At 37.7% G+C, this 24,708-nt stretch overlaps 1 protein-coding gene and 1 non-coding gene across 5 annotated transcripts in view; one reads left to right on the forward strand and one right to left on the reverse strand.

Moving 5' to 3' along the window:
* Ssh2 (slingshot protein phosphatase 2) overlaps positions 1-24,708 on the reverse strand; it is a 244,798-nt gene that overhangs the window by 196,213 nt on the left and 23,877 nt on the right. The gene's annotated exons all lie outside the window — the stretch shown is intronic.
* LOC115032712 (small nucleolar RNA SNORD86) lies at positions 19,810-19,895 on the forward strand. The gene has a single exon (XR_003838331.1). It is a non-coding gene; the product is annotated as a small nucleolar RNA SNORD86 (small nucleolar RNA).

A 24,708-nucleotide genomic window follows, 5' to 3' on the forward strand; every position in this document is an offset into this window, starting at 1 on the left:
CAATAGGAAGAACAACAATATCAACCAACCAGACCCCCCACTAAACCACCAACCAAGGAGTACATATGGAGGGACCCATGGCTCCAGCAAAGGGGATAACATTTGAGATGTAAATAAATTAAATATCCAATAAAAAAATTAGTGTCTTTGGGCTGGTGGGATGATTGCTGGTAAGCCTGACAACCTGAGTCTGCTGCCAGCAGCTCATATGGTTGAGAGAGAGAATTGACCTTCTCAAATTGTCCTTTGACCTCCACATGTGTGCTGTGGTAAGCAAATCTATACACATACTAAATTTTTTTTTTTTAAAATCAAGGGCATTGAAACTCTACATTAAAAAAAATCAATGCCTCCATAATAAAGAATAAGAAGGTATAGAAAACAATAAATTTACAAAAGTCAAAAATAAGGAAGCAAACAAAACTGTGCTGGAAGATTTTGAGACCAGTACAGAAAAATATCAGTTAACCGGAAATAAGCAATTTGTAGTTTATATAAAGATTATTCAGAAATGTATGTGCATCCTCACAGAAACATTCCTAAAACATTCTTAGATTCCTAAACTAGTAATTATAGCAAAGTCATGAAAAGAAAAGGAAAACTTTCTTTTTAGGGTACTTCTGGTGGGATGTAAAGGCGGTGGTTCATATGCACAGGTTCATAAGTTTAAGTAAGGACATTATATGAACACAGAGAGGGGGAGGGAGGGAGAGTGGGGGAGAGGGAAGAAGGGAGGAGAGAGAGAGAGAAGAGTACATTTAGTCTACCAAGGTAGATTCTGAAAAATAATCATTCACAAAAGCAGTAACAACTAATAAACAAATTAATAAAGATAAGGAAAAGCAAAGTCAATGCAAAATAGTTAATCCAGCTTGACAAGGTAAAAATGGCAGCAGCATTTCACTATTTCTGGACCTAGACTCTCAATCTACAAGTGAGAAACATAGTGGATTGACTGCAAATGCCTTTCTTTAATCCCACTATTTAGAAGGCAGAGACAGGCAGATCTCTGAGTCTGAATCCAGCCTAGACTACACAGCAAATTCTAACAAGAATTATATCTTGTAAATGTACACAGAATACAAGGTTGTATATAATGTCTTGTGCTAGCTAGAGCTACATATTGAAACCTTGTGTCAATAATTAGAAAAGTAAATAAATGAATGGGGCATGGGTTTGGATTTAAGTCTTGAGTTGCTAATTATGTGGTTTACAGATGAAATTTAATCTTTGCAAAGACTGGCTTGTCTCTACTTAGGTATACCAAAGTGCTTTATTATTTTGTTTGTTTGTTTGTTTGTTTGTTTCTTTTTTTAAATTAGGCTTCTGCTATTAAGTTAGTAGCTTAGTCCCTTCCTGCTCTTTGTGGGAATTAAAAAACAAACAAACAAACAAAAACAAAACAAAAAACACTAGTAATTCACTTTGTCCACTCCATGGGAACAGCTGGCTAGCACGAGACACTATATACAACCTTATATTTTGTGTACGTTTGCAACATATAATCTTGTTGGACCCCATTTATATGGTAAATCACCTTAAATGTTACCATTATGGTTCTAAAAACCTTAGAATTAGAATTCTAGTTTTTAATTTCTCAACTCAGACCTGTATATGGGAGCTATTAATGGTTTTAAATACATCCACCAACTATCCCAACTTCTATCATATAAACAGACAGGAAAACAATTGGGCTTTAGAGATGCTAAGGTGTGTGCCCATAATCTGACAACTGTGCTTCTACAGTGTGAGAGAGCAGAAGCTCTGTGATTTCTTTGGGAGAATGGCATTTAGAACAGGAAAAAAAATGGGGGGGGGTGAGAGCAGCTATTTTACAGAAACCAGAGAACTTCAGAAAGCAATAAGATACTGAGTACGAAAGGCAAGACAAACCTCTCTGGACATTTGTCTGGGGGGTGCGTGCCAGGAAAGAAAGACAAGTACAGCAAGATCAGTGCTACTGAGATAGAATCCCAAGACACTCCCAAGTCAGGTTTCAGAAGATTGTGAAAACAATAGTGTTTACTCAGAACCCAGAATTAGACCTATTTCCCTGCAAGTAAAGAGCCTGATTCACTAACAAATTAGAACTGAAAAATGTTTATAGCAATAGAGGAGGAATCTGGGTTAATTAGCAAGAAGTTTACACATACCCAGAATTAAAGACCAACAGGCTGAAATGGACTTAAGTGAGTGGTGATTTTTTTTTTAATTCATAATTTCTTTTGCTGCTTTTAAACTATGGCATCTCATATGTAGCAAAATTATTTCTGTATAGTTAGTTACTAGACTATGGTGAAAGAAGGAACTGAATAAAAGAGTATGAACCACCAGTATTCATTTTCAAAGGGACTGATCCCTGAGACTTTGAATAAGTATTTACACAGCCATCAAAATCCCTTAAATGCCAGGACCAAACCCTGTGATCACATTCAGCATCAGATGCAGTACTGGGAGGAGCTCCTCTTCATAGTGACTCCAGAAAACTGTTTTCAGAGGAGAAAAGCTCACTTACAGATTCTGCCTTACTCTGTCCCTTTCTTAGAGTTACACCTGTTTCAGGGGCTGATACCATAGCAAGGCTCCAAGGAGGAGATTCTCATGCAGACAAGAGACAGATGACATCATGAAATCAATTTCCCACAAGAGAATTCTGAGAAAGGTCTCTATCAAATATTGATCATAGGCCTCTGGGATCCTTCCTCATCCATTGAATTGGAAGAAAAACTTTTCAATTGCTTTCATCAAGCATCACAGAAAATAATCTGGGAAAGTGAGACTTTATATAGATGACTAACAGAAGAAGATATCAGAGCTAACCACAAGTAGAGCAATGTCATGAAATAACCAAAAGGATGAATCTTAAAAAAAAAATTCTAGCTATAAGTAGCAATGCCCCATAACTAGAGATCAGAGGAACAACAGAGTCTAGAGAGGATGGACTCATAAAAGACCAGGCATTTCTTACCAGGAATGGTGGCACATGCTTTAATCTCAGTATTGGAAACTGAAGCAGAAAGATCCTGTCTCAAAACTAAGGGAGGTGTAGTCAGGAGAATCAAGAAGAGTTTAAGGTTAGTCATGGGCACATAGCAAGTTTGAGGACAGTATGGGCTACATAAGACCCTGTCTCAAGAATAAAATAAAGAATTAAAAAGGAAAACTAAGGTAGGGTATTTTCTTAGTTTACACTTGAGGAAAAGGATTTTAGAGACAAATTCAGAAAATACTTCAAAGGCAAGAGATTTTACAAAGAAAATTGAAGGGAAGGGATATTATCTTCTAAATCATAATTAGGATTTATCAAGATTGCCACTGTGATGAGAAATGCTAAATGGGATCTTAGTTTGGGAGCTTCAGTGATCAGAGTTCTCTTATCCTTTGGTTGTGATCCTAGCCTTTAGCAGCTGAGCTTTATTAGATGCTCCACATCTAAGGCAGGCATACCTTGAAGAGCAGCTTTCTGGTAGGAAAGCTTAGATTTGAGGCAGGACTTCAGAGCTTGCCATAAAGCTGTTCCCTTGACTCAAACAGCCTGGCCTTCAGTTCCCAGTGGCACCATTGAAGTTTTAAAAGTACTTTGTATCCCCTTAGAGGCCACAAGGAAAACATCCTGGATCCTTAAGACAAGACTTTAACTCCAATCAATAAGTGCAAGGAGACTAGAGACTAGAAACAGGAGAATACTAAGGAGAGAATAAAGGGTCAGAAAAACACAAGCCATAGGTCAGAGGATTAGCCAAGTAGCCTTTTGATGATCTATTTGATTACTGCCACAGGAAGAAATTCCTCTGAAACAAAATCTTCAGAAAAAAATAAGTTGCCTTTGTGGGTGGGTGGCTTTTTCTCAGGGATAGAGAGCAAACACAGGAAAGCCCAAAGTCTGTGCCAACCTCTGTACATAGTTCAGACCCAACTGGAATTAAGACCACACAGGTAGTAGAAGTAAATACTAACATGTATGAAATAAAGACTAACATGTAGTCTATGCTGTTTATTGGTCCAATTCTGAGAAAATCCTGAAGCTTAGTCATGGACTTCTTGTATAGGACATTAGCTTGCTCAAGAAAGAAGGTAGGTCTAGTCAAAGCAGAGAGACAGGTGCTACATCCTAAAGAACCATGATGTTGTCAGTCAGGTTCTAAGATCTAGAGTTGCCTGAGCCTGGGCAGGACTGTTAGAAACCAGGATATTCAAGGAGAAATTGCCTTCCTTAGATGATGTCTCTGAAAGAAAATGTTATCTACTCCAAAATCTATTAGTTATCATATTAGCATGCATCCAAAGGGAATGGTCTCTAATTCTCACAAGTAAGAAAATCCCAGGATGGGGTGGTACCCAAGGGGGAGCTTGGGGACAGGGATATGTAAGGATGGGACTGGGAGGGGGGCTTTAATCAGGATGTAAAGTGAATGAATGGATGAGTAGATGAATAAATGAAAAAACAGAAAGAAAAAGTATTTGAACAGAACTCTCACCAAGAAAAGACACAGAAGGGCAGGAAAGATGGCTCAACAGTTAAGAGCACGGACTGCTCTTCTGAAGGTCCTAAGTTCAAATCCCAGCAACCACATGGTGGCTCACAACCACCCATAATGAGATCTGATGCCCTCTTCTGGAGGGTCTGAAGACATCTACAGTGTACTTACATATAATAAATAAATAAATAAACCTAAAAGGAAAAAAAGAAAAGAGACAGAAAATAAACAGAAGAAAAAACCTTTTAAGCAAGCACTGCACCTACTGAAGGGAAATTATGTGGAAAAAATAGTGTAGATCACAATACACTATTAAAGGGTGCTCTCAATGAATATTTTACTCAAACTGTTTTTACTTTGCTCCCTATGGACAAAAATAATGTTGTCATGTAATAGGAACTCTTAAATGTTTACACTCAGTGCACTGCAAATGAATTTAAACTCATCTTGTTTAGCTAGCAGTGTCAGATCTGTAGTCACAGATACCGAGCAGTCTGTGAACTAGACATGTGGTACATCTATACAAATGGAATTCTATTTGAGAAAAAATAGCAGCAAAGAAACTTTATGAACTAAAAGGAAAGTATTTCTAAGTCAGACTAAGTAGTGAAGGTAGGGTACAGAATGAGGTTTACAACAATGGTTCTCAACCTGTGAGTTGTGACCTCTTTGGGGGTCAAATAGCCTTTTACAGGGGATGCCTAAAACCATTGGAAACCACAGATATTTACATAATGATTCATAACAGTAGCAAAATTACAGTTATGAAGTAACAACAAAAGTAATTTTATGGTTGGGGCACCACAAGATGAGAAACTGTATTAAGGGTCACAGCAATAAGAATGCTGAGAACAACTGTTCTATTGCAAGCTATCACTAGTATAACACACAAAAGCCACACATACACATTAGTATGTCTGTGCACAGAATTCTAAGAGACAAAAAAACTAAACTTCATTGTAAAAGCTACATGACCAGGGGATAACAGTCAGAAGAAGGCTTTACTATATACCTATTATAACTTTGTAACTGTTTAACTTTGTGAATGTATATCCTAGTTTTAAAAATAAATAAATAATTTAAAAATCAGGTAACAAAATAATTTATCCTTTCAGCAATAACCAAGTTCCATAAAGAAGCAGAGTTGATTAAGCTGACAAGTGAGAAGGATTCTGACTAGATTCAAGGTTATATTTGTTTAAGCTCTATATTTGTCTAAGACTTGTGTAACACAGACATTGTAATCTAAAATCTGTATATAGCATTATTGAGATACTAGTTCAGCCAATTCCTACTGGTATAACCATGCATTTACCGACTATATGGAAACAAACATAACTTTTGAAGTTCTTTATTACCTGTAGCTTTAAAAAAAAATTTATTCTTCTCTCCTACATCCTGAAGCCTTTTCTCCCTCCTCTCCTCCCAGTTCTCTCTCTCTACATCCCCTCTACCCCAGATCCAACACTCTCCCGTTTTCCTTTAGCAAAGAGCAGTCCTCCCAGTAATATCAACCAAACATGGCACAGACCCTCATATCAAGGCTGGAGGGGGCAACCCAATAGGAGGAAAAGAGTCCTATGAGCAGGCATAAGAGTCATGGCCACCACCTCCTAAAGTGTCTCACAAAAGCCCCAAGCTAAACAACCACAGCAAGCATACAGAAGGCCTAAGTCAGACTCATGCAGGCTCCTTGATTGCTGCTTCAGTCTCTTACAAGGCCCTGTGAGCCTTACTTGGTTGATTCTGTGGACCATGTTTGCTTGGTGTTCTCAGCCCTTTTGGCTCCTACAATCCTTCCTCCCCCTTTTCTGCAGGGTTCCTCAGGCTCTGCCTATGTTTATCTATAGATCTCTCTGCATCTACTCCCATCAGCTATCTGTAGCTTTTAATATAAACAAAGAAATGGGGTTGTTTTGTTTTTAATAACCAGAGCATCATGAATAGTAGGACAAGTCTCCTACACTGAGCTATATAGCCATCCCCTTTTTAAAATTATCTTTTAATTTTTGAGACAGAGTCATGGCTGAACTGTCCAGACAGGGCTTGGAATTATTATCCTCCTCCCCCAACCTCCCAAGTAGCAAGAATTCCAGGCATATATCACCATGCCAGGCTTTCTTTTAGATAGATATAATGTAAATGAAATCTGGGCACCCCAGAAATCAAAATGAAATCTTTCATGGTTGAATTTTAATTGCAGACAAATTATTTTATTCTTGACAGCAGCTTATGGGGCCAACTGAAGCAATACTACAAATCTGAAGCTAGATTCCCTTAGGCATTTCTGAAACCTCACACATGAAAAGGAAAAGAAAGGAAGCATTTCAGGAATGAAAATCTGGCTAACAGGGTTACAGGGCATCTGAGAAGTCACAGGATAGGTCCAACTTTCTCAGGGGAGAGGCTGACATTTTTTTTTTGTTTTTGTTTTTCAAATATTTCCAACATCTGCTATTGAAATTAGTTCTGCACAAATGTTTGCAGATGCAGAACAGCTGTTAATCCTGAATGAATTTTAGTCCATTGGTAGCCTGTAAGCAAATCACTGAAATGGGGTAGTTGAATTTACCATTTGTGTTCAAGTGTTTTCAAAGAACTGGCAAATTTAAGTTCTGGAACACTGAATTCAGATGTTAATATCCCACTTACAACTGGTAGAGATTGAGGTATTCACAGCACAGGTAAAGTCTGCCCCTAGCTTTTGGGACTGCAAAACTTCAAAGCATATTCTCTTGTAGCCGTTTACAGGCAATCCCTTTTCATGCCTGTGTTGAATAAAGGTATATTGACCTACCTACAGTACTGCTTTTTGATTCATTTCATTTCAAAGAGTAAGTCAGAAACTATATATAGTCCTTGATTATTTAATCAAAAATACAAAATGAAACAAAATACAACTTCTATCTCTCAGATTAGCAAAGAGAAGAGTGAAACTCATAAAATAATCACTGAGAATATAAAGTAACATCTCCCTGTAAATCAATAAAACATTACAACAAATCTTAAAGAGATGTGTTTTATATTGGCTAGGTATATTCCAGAATTTAAAGAAATACTCAGAGATGTGCATAAAGATTTATAGACAAGTTATTCTATACAGAATAATATATATTACACATGTATGGAGAGAAATTATTTACCCAAGAGAGATTAGAGCACATCAAATATCCAAGGAGAAGTGAAAAGTTAAATTATATAGCACTTTAAAATTAATTATTTGATAGAATACAGGGAAAATTCTTGTGTCAAGTACATTTTTAAAAATAAAAAATACTTTATTGTAATGAACCTACAAATAAAACCATCATGCAGCAAGATTAAGAAATCTACGTATTATTGTTCCTCCTATAGGGCTGCAGACCCCTTCAGCTCTTGGGTACTTTCTCTAGCTCCTTCATTGGAGACCCTGTGTTCCATCCAATAGATGACTGTGAGCATTCACTTCTGTATTTGCCAGGCACTGGCAAAGCCTCACAGGAGACAGCTATATTAGGGTCCAGTACCCCCAGAGCTTGTGTCTCTAGCTGCATATGTAGCAGAGGATGGCCTAGTTGGCCATCAATGGGAGGAGAGGCCCTTGGTCTTGCGGAGATTCTATGCCCCAGTATAGAGCAATTCCAGGGCCAGGAAGTGGGAGTGGGTGGGTTGGGGAGCAGGGGGAGGAGAGAGGGTATAGGGGATTTTCGGAGAGGAAATTAGGAAAGGGGATAGCATTTGAAATGTAAATGAAGAAAACGTCTAATAAAAAAAAAAAAAAAGAAAGCTACGTAAACTCTTACTCTGTCTCAAACTCTACACATCTTAGTGAACCTATACAGTTAGAGTAGCCATTCTGAAGCCATGGAACTTCATTGGGGTTTAACACTCTACCAGTTACATTTTTATGCACTTATACACTACAGAAATAGAAGAACAATTGGCTTTATAAACCTATTTCATGATTTGCATGTCTTTTTGACAACACTCCATCCTTCCTTATCACCTAATATTCCTCTCTCTTAACCTCCTCTCTAAATGTTGTAACATAGCCACACAGCTGTTTACATATATACATGTAGGATCCACAAATGTGGGAGAATGTGAAGTTTTTCTCTTTCTAAGGTTGGGTGACCTTACATAATATTATACATAACAAATCCACCCATTTTTCTGCAATTTTGTGATTTCAGTTTTCTTCAAGAGCTAAACAATATTTAATCACACACACCATTTTGACTATTGGCAGACATCTTGGTTGGTTGGTTCTAGTCCCTTGCTATTAAACAGAACAACAATAAACGTGTTTAAGTATATCTATGGTAAGACATGGAGTTTGTTAGGTATATGGCAGGAATGGAACAGCTGGGTCATATGGGAGTTCAATTTTTAATTTTTGATGAACTTCCAAACTGATTTTCATTTATGTATTAATCTGTACTCCTATCAACACTGAATAAGGTTCCTATCTCCCATGGCAGTTCTAACATTTGTTGTTAGATTTCTGGATGGCAGCCATTCTCTCTGGGGTAAAGTTGTATCTCAAGCAGAGCATACAACCCACAGAATGGCAGGGAATCTTTACCAAGCAGCTTTATTTCTGACAAGGGACTAATACCCATAATTTTAAAAGACCAGAAGTTAATTAGCAAGAAAATTAAACTGCCAATCAACAAATGGACTAATAAATTGGACAGTTTTCAAAAGAAGAAACACAATTGGCCTATAACTATTTTTAAAAATATTCAGTTATCACTAAATCATCAGGGAATGCAAATTAAAACTACTTTGAGGCAGTCAGATCTCTTAATAAGACTCACTAAAGCATAGTGGCCCACCCCTTTAATCCCAGCACTGAGAAGCAGGGGCAAGTGGATCCCTGTGAGTTTGAGGCCAGGTGGACTACCATGATAGCTATGACTATATAGTGAGATGAGAAAGGGGTGGGAGGTGGAAGGAGGAGGAGGAAAGAGAGGAGGAAGAGGAAGGGGAGGAAAAAGAGAGAGGAAGAGAGAAGAGAAGAGAGGAGAGGAATGGGGAGGAGAGAGGAGATGGACGAGTCGTGGGGTTTGGTGGACGAGGCCTATAAACCTCAATTACTTGGGAGTCTGAAGCATGAAGATCACAAGTTCTAGGTCAGCTTTAGATAACTGTGTGAGACACCATCTCAAAATAGAAAAATAAGAAGAAGCCTGAGCATACAGCTGAGTGACACAGCCTCCGTCTAGCATGTATAAGCTCTAGGTTCAAGCAGCAACACTGAAAAAAGAAACAACAACAACGACGACGACAAACCAGTGAATTTTGAGTTTGGGAACTACAGGGTTTAATGGAACAAGCCAGAAAGGTTAACATGCAAGTAAAATAAAATATGTACAATTGTGGACTTTCTTAACAAAAGATGAACCGGTACAGTGGTTTTTAAATATAACTTTTAAAATAAAAGCTTTAAAATGTACGACAAACATCAAGGAAACAAATAGAAATAATAAGTGGGAAAAGGGAGGGTGGGGATGGCACAAGTCTATAATTCCAGTACTTAGGAGGCTGTAGCAGAATTTTGTGAGTTCAAAGCTGGAGCCTGGTCTACATGAGTATAAGAATACAAGGCTCCTTTTAACATGTAACACACACACACACACACACACGAGATGGGGGAGGTCTATCTGGAAAGAAAGAGGTGGATAAAGAGAAGGAGACAGAGAGAGAAGCATACCTAGAATGAGTTGAACTTTATAAGCCAAGGCAAATAGTCTAGAACATGTGACCTTGCTAGAGCAAATTTAAATGAACTGGTAATAGCAATCCAGAGGCTAAGTTCCCTTGCCCTATTAGATTCTAAAAGAGGTTATGAACAAGAACAGAAAAATCAGTGACAGCTGATTAGCTGACAAAGAAAGTTTCAGTGGACACTTCTTAGGAAATTTGACACTTGGTCCAGTTTTCTTCACTTTCTAGATATACTTCAGAGTCACTTAAAAGTATAAGTTCAAATAATAAAAAATAAAAATAGTAAATAAATATAAATATAAAACAAATATAAAATAAAAAATTAAAATAATTCCTTCCTTACCACGTTCAGTATATGTCTGTAATGCCGGCATTTGAAAGGTGGAGGAAGAAGGATCAAAAGTTCAAGGTCTTTCTTGCCTACACACAGAACTCAAGGCTCGCTTGGCTGGGCGAAAGCATAAAATATGCTGGATCATTCCTGTAACCCCATGCCACTGAAAGAGTTAGGACAGCAGCTGTGAAGCACTAAGACGGAAATTCTTGTTTGCTGTCACAAGAATATATGTCAATTCTTAAGAAGAAAACAACTTTCAGAAATAGGAAGGAACATTAAAAATAAATTTGGGGGGCTGGAGAGATGGCTTAGTGGTTAAGACTGCTCTTCCAGAGGTCCTGAGTTTAATTCCCAGCTACCACATGGTAGCTCACAACCATCTGTAATGGGATCCAATGCCCTTTTCTGGTGTGCCTAAGGACAGCACCAGTGTATTCATATACGTAGAATAAATAAATAAAATCTTTAAAAAAAGAAATGGATTTGGTTTAACTGGCAAAAATGAGGGGAACTGAGGATGGAAGAAAAAGAGTGACTTCCTAAAACTACCAGGCTCGTCAATGGCAGACTTGGGACTTCCATTTCTTCAAACCAGAGGTTGCAACCTGTCAGAAACTCCTTGGAAGAATCCTGCCTGTAGAACTGCTCTTTATAGCTGTCAAAGTGTGTTTGGTATAATTCTGAAATGCTCAAGTAACAGATTCAGAGAGATTTACCACATGGTGCCAATCATCCCTTAGATCTTATATAGGTCTAACTCATGTATTCAAGCTATCTGACTGGTTCTGGCAGGCCAAAAAGTTATGACTTGTTTATATTGTACTGCCTTCCTTAATAATAGGTACTGAATTTATTTTTTAACTAATTATGTGTATGTGTACAGGTATGTGTATATAAATACAAGTGTTTATAGAAGCCAGAGGCGTTGGAGCAAGGCCTTGGAGCTGGAGTTACAGGCAGTTGTAAGCTGGCCAATGTGACTACATTGGAATTAAACTTGGGCCCTCTACAAAAGCAGTATATGCTTTTTAACCTCTGAGTCATTTCTCCATTGTAGGTGCTGAATTTAAATAGAGGGGATTTATTTCTCTACTGTCACAAGTACTAAGATCTTTCTTTCCCCACTAAAAATATTATCTCATACCTGAGTAAAACTTTGATATAGATTATATTATTTATATTGGGCATTTATTAAAAACATAGACATAATGATTTGTTCAATGTTACAAAGCTAACCAATGACATTGGTAGGGTCAGATCCCAGGATTCATCCCTTAAACACTAAACTCAAAGGATCAAGCAACATATCCCACAACAAATAATTTATAGCACAATTGATTATTTTCATAATATTAATAACAAACTAGAAATGAGTGCACTAAATTCTGAATAATTTACAAGTTAAGAGAATTGAAAAAGTATAAAGAAGTATCCCCATGACAATTGTGTACTCTAGTGTCTTCATATAGAAACTCTTAAGGCAAATGAGATATAAAAAGAACAAAGAGTCGCACGATTGCTTTGTAAAGAAATAAGACTAGAAACCAGAATTTGATATACAGCTGTTTTGGTTTCCTTTCCTGTTATTGTGATAAAAATCTCTGATCTAAAAACTTCTGGGAAAATGGGGTTATTTGGTTCACAAGTCTAGGTTACTGTCACTAGTCTGTCACTGTAGGTAGTCTCATTACACCTACAGTCAAGAGCAGAGGACAATGAACATTATAATGAATAAATGCCAGCCCTCAGCTCATCTTCACCACTTGTATAGTTAGGGTTCCTCTGCCTCAGAAAAAGTGCCACAGTGGTGGGTCTTCTCACCTTAATTCATGTAATCAAGAACACACTCTCCCCCAAGATATGGCCAGAGCCCTGACTCCCAGGTGATTTTAAGCTGTGTCATTGGCAATTAAAATATCATAACTGCCAGTATCTATACAAATTTCAGTTATACTAGCTAAAAAGTAAGTTTATCATCCAGTCACCAAATAAAATAAAATAAAAATAAAATCCTCATAATATGGGTAGTAGTCACTTCTGCCAAATATTTTATTAACAATGTAGAAATTATAAGTATATGTAAGAGATAACAACTTGAAAATTTCTTAAAAACTGTAAAGTGAACCAATTTTTTTCCATATAACATTCCTATTGATTCTCTGGAGAATCACATCACAATCCTTTCCCAGTCCTTCCATGTCTATCTCCCCCAACCCTGACTTTGTCTTCCCCTGCAATAGAAGTAAAAGATAAAAATAATATATGTATTTTTTAAAAGAAAAGAAATAAGAAAGAAAGTCCACTTTGCATTATCTATACACTTGCTGGAGCATGATCAAATTGTTAGTGGACTTCCCCTGGAAATAGACTTGAGTCCTTCCCCTCCCACACCACTGTCAGAAGCCATCAATGGAGAGCTACTTTTCAGCATCTCCATCACACCTTTGAGTTCTCTTCTGTGGCTTCGCTATTAGGTTTATTTGGGGGTGGGGGGAGAGAGAGTTAGAAGGGTAGGAGTTGTATAGAAGCCTTCCATGTCTCTCCTCAACTGTGCATCTGCGGTCATCGACCGATATCATCCCAAAAGTGGCCTCCTTGCTCTTCAAAGCAGAACCATAGACACTGACAGGGCTTCGGGTGACAGCACAGACCACAGATATTCACATGGCCTTTGGTGATAACCCAGATCATGAACATCAACAGAGACCCCAGCTGCATAAAGGTCTCAGACCCAGATGTGGCCCTCAGCAGCAGCAAGGATCCGGACATCACCATGGCCTCAGGGGGCAATGTAGGCCACTCCCATCAATATAGCTCCCAGGTGGCAGCACAGCCTATAGGCATCCTCCTGCTTCAGTTAGCAGCACAGACCACAGACTTCTGCATGGCCCCTGGTGGCAACCTGGACAAGGGATAGCAACACATACCCCTGCTACAGCAGGGCCTCAGACCCAGGTCTCATGGAGTAGCCCAGGCCACTCATATCAATGTGGCTCCCAGCAGAAACCTTGCCCATAAAAACCAAAATTTAAAGGTTTCAAGTAGAAAAAAAATATCTACTTTAAGAAACAGACTGCTCGGGGGATGGAGAGATGGCTCAGTGGTTAAGAGCACCAACTGCTCTTCCGAAGGTCCTGAGTTCAAATCCCAGCAACCACATGGTGGCTCACAACCATCCATAATGAGATCTGACGCCCTCTTCTGGTGCATCTGGAGACAGCTACAGTGTACTTACATATAATAATAAATAAATCTTTAAAAAAAAAAAGAAACATTCTGCTCTTAAGGTTTGCAGAAGTAGTGCTGTTGCAGAACTCAATGGTTGGAGGCCTTAGAGCAATGCAGACCTTGTATATAGAGCTACCAACCTTGCCTGCCACAGAATAGTCACATAATGTTAATTTCTCCTAAAATGAGAATTAATTTTAAATATTGGGAAATGATGTTTGGAGTGCTATAACTGTTAACACTGATGCAAATGTTATACAACTTTTCTTGAAAACTATTTGATAACAACAAAAAAACTTTTAAAAAATCGGTCTATTTTCTAGTAAATTGATCTGATATGTGTATTTCTCTTATAACCATCAAATAAAACAAATCATGGCAGATTTATAGCTGGGTGTGATGGCTAATCTTGGTTGTAAAATGACTACTTCTGGAATCAATAAAAACCTCCAAGTAGCTGCTCATAATGCCTGTGAGGAATTTTCTTGATCAGATCCTTTGAGGTGGAAAACCTCAGAACATACCTTCTAGTGGCAGTCCATGTAAAAGGACACAGAACAAGCAGCTCACTCTATAGAGTAAGCTACATAGCTGTGTCTCCTCAGATAATGCTTTTCTCTTTTGGATCCCAGATTAACATCCTCACCTTTAACACAAACAAACAGTTTAAATGTTTGTTAGTGTGATGTTTTGATTCTGTGGTTCTCTGGATATAAACACATTATTTACATTGCCTGAAGCCTATATACAGATGCAGTTCAAATCACAATAACCGTGTTTGTTTCATCCAAGAGGCTGAAAGCAGTCCACAATTATGCTAGAACAAAATGTCTCCTCCTATTTCTGCTGGCACTATGACCAAGCCCATGGCCTGCTAGGCGCAACCTCTACCACTGGGTCATAAACCCCCTCCATCTCTCTCCCTGGCAAGTTCATCTATACTGCTGGTGAGGCATTCCTTGGACAGTATTAGAACTTACCTCTTCTGGATTCCAGTGTACACTTAGACCAGTTAAGAAATCCTGCCTTGTGGATTAAATAACTATTAGATTATTGGCCTTTTCATGGAGAGACAATCATTGAGCCAGACCTAAAATACACACATGCAACCCCCCACCCCCACATACACCCCAGTTCTCTTCCTCTGAAGAATTCTGACTAATGGCTTTTAGATTTGTTTCCCTCATTACATAATAAGGATAGTATTCAATTTCCACACAGAACTTTATGTGTATTATAAAATTTATAATACATGTTTTAAAACTTTTTAAAGAAAGTTGTAAAAGTATAAACTCATATAATAATAAATAAATCTTTAAAAAAAAAAAAGAAACATTCTGCTCTTAAGGTTTGCAGAACCCAATCAAGCTCAGAGTCTTCTAGAGTCAACTAGTCTTTTCCCTCTGCCTCTTTTTCATGACATCTCATGGACGGCCTATCATTTTGCTTTTTTGAGTCTATTTAATTTTACTCAATCTCAACCCCAAGTGCCTTACCTTGAGTCTCTGTTACTTTTAAGAGGTGACAATTGCAATCATTTGCTAAAAACCATATTCTAATATTATTTCTCTACATAAAACTTTTTAGTCTTCTATTCCAAAAGCTATGCTTTCTATGTTGTTAGAGACACTTGAAGATGCTTGTAAAAATGCATGTTTGTATGCGTGGCCAGCTGCACTACATATGCTTCCTAATGATTCTGGTACAATCTGAGGCTTAAGAGGCCTTGTGCATGGTTTATAAGTGCTCTACCGCTCATTTATATTCCCAGATACATTATAATAAATGTACTATAAGTGCCAAGTTAGAAGTCTACCAAGCCATTATCAAAGACTGGCCAAGTCATATTCTTATGCTTATTGACAAACTGGACTCTGATATTTAAAAAAGGAAATCTATTAAGAACTAAGTTTGGTAATAATTTGTAGAGTTAGTAGTTCAAAGAATAAATATCCTGAATGATGGATGCCTTTTATATTTTGGACTATATCTTTATAATTTAGATATTCCCAAATCCTATGTGAGCTACAATCTTACTGAGAGCTTCAGTGTTCTAAACAACTTCTAAAAAGACAGGAAGGATATAAAATGAACAGAAGGCATCTTTCTATTATGTTTCAAAGAGATTTTCTAACCTTTATTGCAATAAGGACAACAGTGATAGCCTAGTCATACATGACAAATAACAATGTCCAGATATTAGTTATATATAGGAACCTTCAAACAGACAGACAGCTAATAGTCTACACTGGATATGTTTAGGTTCTCCTGAGTATTAAGGCAAATGCCATCCTGTAAAGTAGAAGTTAGCTATTACAGGAAATGCACAATGAACCACAGAGGATACATAAATTCTTTTCCTGTCCCAAGCGAACTTCTTCAAGCCCAGGCTAACTCTGTCTTCAGCTTTCTAAATCACACCTCCCATTGGGACCTGGTCCATTAGTTATCCCCTCTCCATTTATCTTCTGTCTCTCCACCTACCCCTATCACCTTGGCTTAATTCCCTTAGCATATAAATATTTTCTAATCTAGTGTATTCTTTATAAATCAAGACAAATAATTTGACCTTGCATTCTTTCATCTACATACAATTCTTTTTCTTCTTCAATTCACAGTAACACTTCTGAAAAGGAATATTCTATACTCAGTGTTCCAACTTGGTTTCTCCCTGTTCTACTCTCCACTGAAACTACCCCAGTGAAAAGTCAGAGAGCTTCTATCATTCTAGTTCACACTTGATCTTACAGGATATCTTAGCTATATTAGATAGACCATTCACTAACTAAAACTTTGCTTTACATTTTCTATCAAGCTTCTACAAATTGTTTACTGCTGTTCTGTTTCAGTTTTGTTACATACTCTTATTGTACTTTTATCTCTTAAGCATGGGTTCTCCGTGTTCTATCACTAACTTCTATCTCAATGGGAATATATTCAGTATTTTAAATTTTCTTAGTTTCTGCCTGAATCTACATATTTATTACTTCTAAAATTTCACCTGCAGCCTTCTGGATGTCCTACTGTCTCCTAGACATTTTACATACCTTTGAAATCACCTTCCTATCAAAGCTAAACTTGTTGCATCTTTGTTGATGGCACTCAATATCTTCTCAACCCAATCAAGCTCAGAGTCTTCTAGAGTCAACTAGTCTTTTCCCTCTGCCTCTTTTTCATGGCATCTCATGGATGGCCTATCATTTTGCTTTTTTGAGTCTATTTAATTTTACTCAATCTCAACCCCAAGTGCCTTACCTTGAGTCTCTGTTACTTTTAAGAGGTGACAATTGCAATCATTTGCTAAAAACCATATTCTAATATTATTTCTCTACATAAAACTTTTTAGTCTTCTATTCCAAAAGCTATGCTTTCTATGTTGTTAGAGACACTTGAAGATGCTTGTAAAAATGCATGTTTGTATGCGTGGCCAGCTGCACTACATATGCTTCCTAATGATTCTGGTGCAATCTGAGGCTTAAGAGGCCTCAGACTATATACTTCTTACCAGGAAATAAAGGCCCTACAGGATTTGCCCTTCTCTACTTAGCTCTCTCTGTTATTTCCCTCTCCCTCCTATTAAGTACTTTATTATCACTGGATTATCTGCATTTATCTCAGTGTCTTTGACTTTTGTGCTTTTGCTGTTTTCTGCCTTTCTTCACTTCACCAAGTCCCAATCTTTAAGCATTTTCACTAGGTCCACCAGTAAAGCACCTTTTCTTCTAAGTGTGCACTAATTTTCAACTCCTATTAACTCCAAACTAGACTTTCTTGCAGTGGTATCCTACAAAATATATTTGATCTTTTTCCCGAGTTCCTGGCAGATAACTATTAAGGCTGTTGGAATTTCCTGATCCATAAGCGCATCCTTTGTTCCAATGAAGTAACTCTTAGCGCATCCTTTGTTCTAATGAAGTAACTCTTAGCTGGCCCCTAGATAGCTATAAGATGGGAGTTGTTCATCAGAAAGACGCGATCCTGATTAGGAGCTTGAAACTTTTGGCCCATACCCAAATGTGAGGGATGAAAGAGACTGAATTAATCACTAACAGCCAGTGAATGATTTAATCAGCCAACTTGTGAAATTTTCATTAAAAAATTATGGGAGGTGGGATAGGAGGGGAGATGGCAAGATGGCTCAGTGTTTAAGAGCAAGTTTTCGGTTCCTAGCACCCCTGTGGAGGCTCACAATCATTTGTGACTTCAGTTCCAGAGAGTTCTGTCACTCTTTTCTTGCCTCCCCAGGTACTGCATGCATGTGGTGCCTATACATATGAGTGGGCAAAATACTCATAATTATAAAATAAAAATAAATTCAAAAATAATAATGTACTGGGAAAGTGACTCAATGGACAAAACACTTGCTGCACATGGAAGGACTACAGTTCAGAACCCAGCACCCATGTGAACAGAAGTATGGGTGCTGATGTGGATGTTGAATGATTGCCAAAGATCCATATTAAAGAATTGGTTCCAGCTGGACATGGTGGCACACGCCTTTAATCCCAGTACTCTGGAGGCAGAGACTGGAGGATCTCTTGTGAGTTTGAGGCCATCCTGGTCTACATAAGAATTCTAAGACAGCCAGAGTTACATAGTGAAACTGTATTTAAAAAAAAAAAGATTCGGTCTCTATGTAGCACTACTAGAAGCCTTGAAGCCTTTAGGAGGGATGCTCTGTGTCTGATATAGTTTGCGATGGATCTTTTTCTCTTCTTCTAGGGCTACTGCACAGTTATGGGGAAAACAGCCTGCCACTACGAAGGCCGAATTATTTAGCAGAAAAGCTAAAAAGAAAATTACAAGTATTGGGGGTGCCTGTATCCCTGGTGGCTTGAAACCACACAAGGGTGCTTATTAAATGCTAACATTCTCTATGGTTTTCTAGGAGATCTCTAGGTCTCAGAATATGCCCTTCAAGGATCTTATTTTTTGTTCCCTGGATTCTGATGAGTACTGAACCAGATTCCACCATGATATGGGACCTTACAAGCCCAAAACAACAGGACCAAAGATCCTGGATTGAAATCTTGGAAATTGTAAGCCAAGATTAACCTGTTCTCTTTTTAAGTTGATTGCCTCACATTTTGTAGTCACAAAGAACTGAATAAAAACAACTCCCTTACTTGCCACTTATATATCTTACAGACCTGACCCCTTAAATGTGTAGAATTCACTGCTAACTCTGAGTAACTAGTGTTAGAATTCAGTTGAATTGTAGCACATTCATTTGGTGATCACAAAGAAAGAACTGAAAAATTTATACCAGAAGGGAAAAATGTATATTTGCCTATAGAAGTACATGCATTCTCTCAAGAAGATAAACATAAGGATAAGAAAATAAGAAAATTTATTTTCTTTAATACTCTTCAAACTAATCAAAGGCTTTCATTACACACTCTACTACAACCACAAACAGCAAAGGAATGAAGAGAAGTAGTTCTTTTCTTTCTTTTTATTTGGGGGCGGTTGTTCTGGGGTACGGGAAAGTTTCACTATGAAGCCCTGAGTGGCTTGGAATTTACTATGTAGAACAGGCTAGCCTTGAACTCACAAAGATTTGCTTGTCTCTGTCTCTGAGTGCTGGGATTAAAGGCACATGCCATCACACTAGGCCCCTATTACTTAAACTTTAACTTACTCATTTTTGTTTTTGAGATGGGGCCATGCTATATTACCAGGCTGATTTCAAAGTCCTGAACTCAAGCAGTCCTCCTAGCTCCTGACTTCTTAAGTAGCAGGGGCTATAGGCATATGTACCAAGCCAACTAAAATTTTATTCTAAACAAATGATTTAAAATATCATTATATAAAGTCTCAACTGTGCTAATAAATCTAATGGTCTCTTTAATTACTACTTCATGCTCAGTCTCCTTCCCAGAAGCTATGCAACTACAGAAATAATAGTTTATTTACTATAAATAGAATTATTAAATATATAAAATAATATACCCTATTGTGATTTGCTTTTGTTATCAGTATATTTGGGAGATTTCTCTGTTGATACAGATTTTTTCCATTCCTCTTAAATAATACATAATACTTCTGATTAATGGATATTTAAGTCATTTAACATATTTTGTTCTGGACCTATACAGGCCTCTGCTATGGGGGTGATGTCCAATCCTGGTGTCTGAGTGATAAAAAAAATATTTTATTCTGTACTATTTTGATCTTTCAAACAATGGCACAATTACCATCCTTGTAACATATGCTTGTGCCACATATAAAATGTTTTTTAAGGGTATATACCAAGGAAAGGAGCTGCTGAATCAGAAGATACAAGCATTCCCCTCCAGGATGCCACACCAATTTATGTGCCCACAAAGAGTCAATGACAGTGCTTCTTCTCTTATCCCCTTATGCCAGAAAGAATCATATCACTTAATTTTCCTAACCCAGTAAGTGAAAAACTGTATTTTTTAAAGTTCCTCTGATCATTAATGAGGATGGAAATGTTTTATTATAGGTCATTTTTATTCCTTCTTGTGAGTTTATTTAATTGTCTTATTAGGTATAGTTCTTATTATGTTTAGACTTTTTTATTTACATTTTTAACATTTATTTTTATTTTATATGTATGGGCCTTTTGCTTGCCTCTATGTAAGTACATTGCATATGCACCTGGTGCCTATGGACACCTAAAGAGGGAACTGGATCCTTGGGAACTGAAGTTACAGACAGATTTCAGCTGCCATATGGATGCTAAGAATCAGACCATGGTGCTCTGTAAGAGCAATAAATGCTCTTTACTATTGCTCCAGTCCCTTGTAGGAGTTCTTTACATATTCTAAATCCTATTTGGCTAGATTTAGAATCATCTAGGATACTGGTGAGGTGCATTTATAAGAGCATTTCCAGAAGATTACCTGAAGTGGGGAGGCCCACTCAGAAAGTGGTACCAGAAACAACTCCAGTGCTGTCCAGTGGGATGACACAGAATAAAAAGTGGAAAAGAAGAAACCCAGTGTGGAATTTTTAAAAATGCTTCAGTATATAACTTACTTGCATTTATTTTTATATAAGTCTAACGTGGGGGTTTAGGTTTTGTTTTATTAAGTTTTGTGTGTTTTGTGTACTTAGGTGTTTTGACATGCATGTCTTGTGCCTGTGGAGGACAGAAAAGGACATCAGATCCCCTAGAACTGCAGTGTTGTGAGTTGCTGTGTGGGTGCTATGAATAGAGCCTAATTCCTCTGGATGAATGGCCAGCGTATTAACCATGAACCATCTCTCCAACATTATGTGGGGTTTATGTTAGCCAACTTACTTTCCATTATTCTAACAAAATACCTGCAATAGCAGACTTATTTTAAAAAGTTAATTTTGATTCACAGTTTCGAACATTCCATTCTGGCTGACTGGGTGACTATTAATTTGGATCCATCTTTATAATATTATCTTTGCTTTCAGGTATATTATCAATCTGTGTTTGCTCGGGGCTTCTGTTCTCATTCTTCAATCAGCTTCATGCATGTGATTTCTCAGTGAAATGCCTGAACAGGGGAATTTTGATCAGTTCTCTATACAAACATTATTTACTTGCTTGATGTATGTTTTAAAATTTTATTTGTCAAAATTCTGCCATGCACAATAATTTACTTTTATTATTAGATATATTATTTACATAAAACTGAAAATAAAGCAAGAAGAAAATATTAGAAACTACTGTGTTTCCCAAATCAAAACTAAACCTGGTTTCCAAATTATCCAATAATACTTATCTCCTTCTTTATATTTTTTAGTTAAAGGTTTGTTTTTAGTAATTATTTTAAACCAAATTTCTAAAAAAAAAAAATCTAATTTTAGATATAAACGGATTAACTCATTAGAGAAATTATTTAAGCCTTAAACAGCCTCTGGGCAGATCCTTAATAAAACAAAAAACCCCATGAATATCTAAAAATACATTTCCAAGACAGAATACATAAACCTCATTTCCTGTGGGGGGAAGGGAAAGAAGGCACTAAGGTTTCTCAGTTCCATGGATCCAGAAGTCAGCTAACTGCATTATCTCAGCCTGTTCCTTATGCTTGCCAATAATTACCACAAGATCTACAGAAAAAAAACCCAATTACAGCACTCCATCAGCTTCTACTACATGATTCTAAAGACACTTAACTAAGACTATATAAATAACACTTTTAAATGCTGAAGCTGACAGGAACCCAAAACATTCAACTCTGAAATCTTAGATGGAAAAAGTAAGTACAAAGATGAGGAGAATGGCCAGGGCGAGAGTTAAGTGATAGTGAAGCCAAATGAATGGCTGTCCTATCAGGCCAATCTCATTTTTGTCAACATTATGCAGCTTCTATCACCTCTGGAGATCCCCACCCCCCCCACCCTTTCATATGTACCTGCGATCTGCAATTAACATTATAAAAGCAAGGTAATATTGTTATAGAATATATTTAAATAATACAAAGGAGAATATTGAAGTATGAATAGAGTTTATGAAATTTGGATATTAACACTATAGAACTGTCTAATGAGGATTATTACAGTATAAGCTTGAGCCTCAGTAGTAAAACAAAAACCCAAATGCTATTTCCTAGCTTCTCTTCCCTAGTCCCACCAAAAAAATGACGTGAAACTCAGGATCAGAGTCTAAGACCAGAAGGTTAAGTCAGGCTGTTCTCTGACCTGTGCTCACAAAGAAGAGGGCTTTGAAGTCAGTTTTTCTGGACTCCAATCCTATTGTATCCATTTCCTCTCCCTCCATATATACATCTATAAAATGGGATACAGTAATACCTATCTACACAGAGCTGTTCTGAGGACTCACTCAGGACATACACAATAACTCAGAATAGTGCCTGGCACAAAGTGGTGTGTACTCAATAAATGATGCGGTTCTTATTTGTCTTTGAGAAAGATTTTAGTCATTATAAGAGAACAAAGCCGGGCTGGTGAGATGGCTCAGTGGGTAAGAGCACCCGACTGCTCTTCCGAAGGTCCGGAGTTCAAATCCCAGCAACCATATGGTGGCTCACAACCATCTGTAACAAGATCTGACTCCCTCTTCTGGAGTGTCTGAAGACAGCTACAGTATACTTACATATAATAAATAAATAAATCTTAAAAAAAAAAGAAAGAACAAAGCCAAATTATTTTTTAGACTTATTTTTATTAATTTTTCCCTATAGGATGCTTTTTTTAAAAAAAGATTTTAATGGGGCTGGAGTAATGGCTCAGCAGTTAAGAACATTGGTTGCTCTTCAGAGAACCAGTGTTCAAATCCCTGCACCCATAGGATGGCTTACAACCATGTGTAACTCCAATTTAGGAGAATTCACCACCTTCTTCTGACCTCTATGGGTACTGCATGTATGTGGTGCGCAGACATACATGCCAGCGAACAAGTCCAAGCAGGAGGTCAGCTACCCAGACAAGGCCAACTCACCACCAGCTACACCACTGAAGAAAACTGCCTCTTCCTCCCCAAACCAAAGACTTTCCTATCTACTTTTAAATTACTTTCTTCAAATGGATGCTATTACTAAATATAATATTAACCTTAGTTTTTCAGCCCCATAATTTAAGGAAAATCTACCTTCAAAATCCAATGAGATTTTTGTATGAACACCATACATAAGTGTATTTAAATGAGATAAGTAATTTAAAGAAACAAAAAACTTCTGAAAGTTTCCAAAATAACTCTTCTCTTACCACTTTTACCTAAAAAGGGGGAATGTACATACAGAAAAATCTTATAAACCTCCATTTGAGACAGTATTTTTGTTTTTGTTTTGCTTTCACTGTTTGTTTTTGAAATAAGCATCTCTATACAGCCCAGCTAACCTCAAACTTTCTGCTCCTCCAGCTCAGTCTCCATCACTAGAATGCTATACCACCTCCACAGCCTGGAAGACAAGTACTTTTCTAGATTTGAGTTTATTAATCATTAATTCCTGAAGAGCTTAGTTTTCTGCTAGAAACAGATACAAAACAATAGATTTGTAAAGGCAACGATCTATTTGAGGAAGAAAGGATGGACAGTAGCAAGAATGATTCAGGAAAAGAGGCCCAGACACAAACACTGAAGCCACAACTATGGGCATTTTAGAGCTCCTCTCTGGCTCCTGAAACTGTGTCTTTGGAATTACCCTTTTGCAGTAGAAATTTTTAGTTTCATTGGAAAGTCAATTATGTCACATGATGTTTTGCTGGGGCACACAGGTGAAAGAAAGGATGTCTTGCTAAAGCAGACACAGGAAAAAATGTTTCCTGAAGCAGACTCAGGTGAAAGGATGTTTGGATATAGCAAACCCGTAAAAGGACACTTGATGAAGGAGTATAAATATGACCCCACAGACAGTGGGAGATGCACACTGAACATTGAGTTAGTTTGTGCTGCCTTCCTATTCTTCGTTAAAGACACACATGTATTGGTTCTCCTTACATAGCGTTGTTGAGCTCAACTTGTGGTAAGGATGCCATTGAGAGAAACTTGCCACAGAATTGCTCATGAGATTCCTGTGGCAGCTTGCTGCTTCCTCAGCCTCGCCTCAGGCCAGTTGGCTAGCCTTGCAGTTTCCTCAGGATTGAACTACAGTTGCTGGTTCATACCTGGTGTCTGCTTGCTGAAAGGACTGGACTAGAGCTGCTGAGTTGTATTTGGTGTTTGCTAAGGGACTAAACTGCCAAAGAAGACTGAGCTCGGCCCCCAACCCCAAAGAACTACTGCTGAACAGGTCCACTCCCCCCCCCCCATCCTAATAACTTCTCTCTTCCACTATGTCTGCTGGGCGGTGGGCTAGAGGAGAGGTTGAACCCTATTAAAAGTAGGTTGCACCAGGCGTGGTGGTGCACGCCTTTAATCCCAGCACTTGGGAGGCAGAAACAGAGGCAGGAGGATTTCTGAGTTTGAGGCCAGCCTGGTCTACAGAATGAGTTCCAGGACAGCCAGGGCTACACAGAGAAACCCTGTCTCGAAAAACCAAAAAAAAAAAA

The sequence above is a fragment of the Mus caroli genome, unplaced genomic scaffold (assembly GCF_978045245.1).
Source record: "Mus caroli unplaced genomic scaffold, Mus_caroli_1 scaffold_13, whole genome shotgun sequence".
NCBI classification, from domain to species: Eukaryota; Metazoa; Chordata; class Mammalia; order Rodentia; family Muridae; genus Mus; species Mus caroli.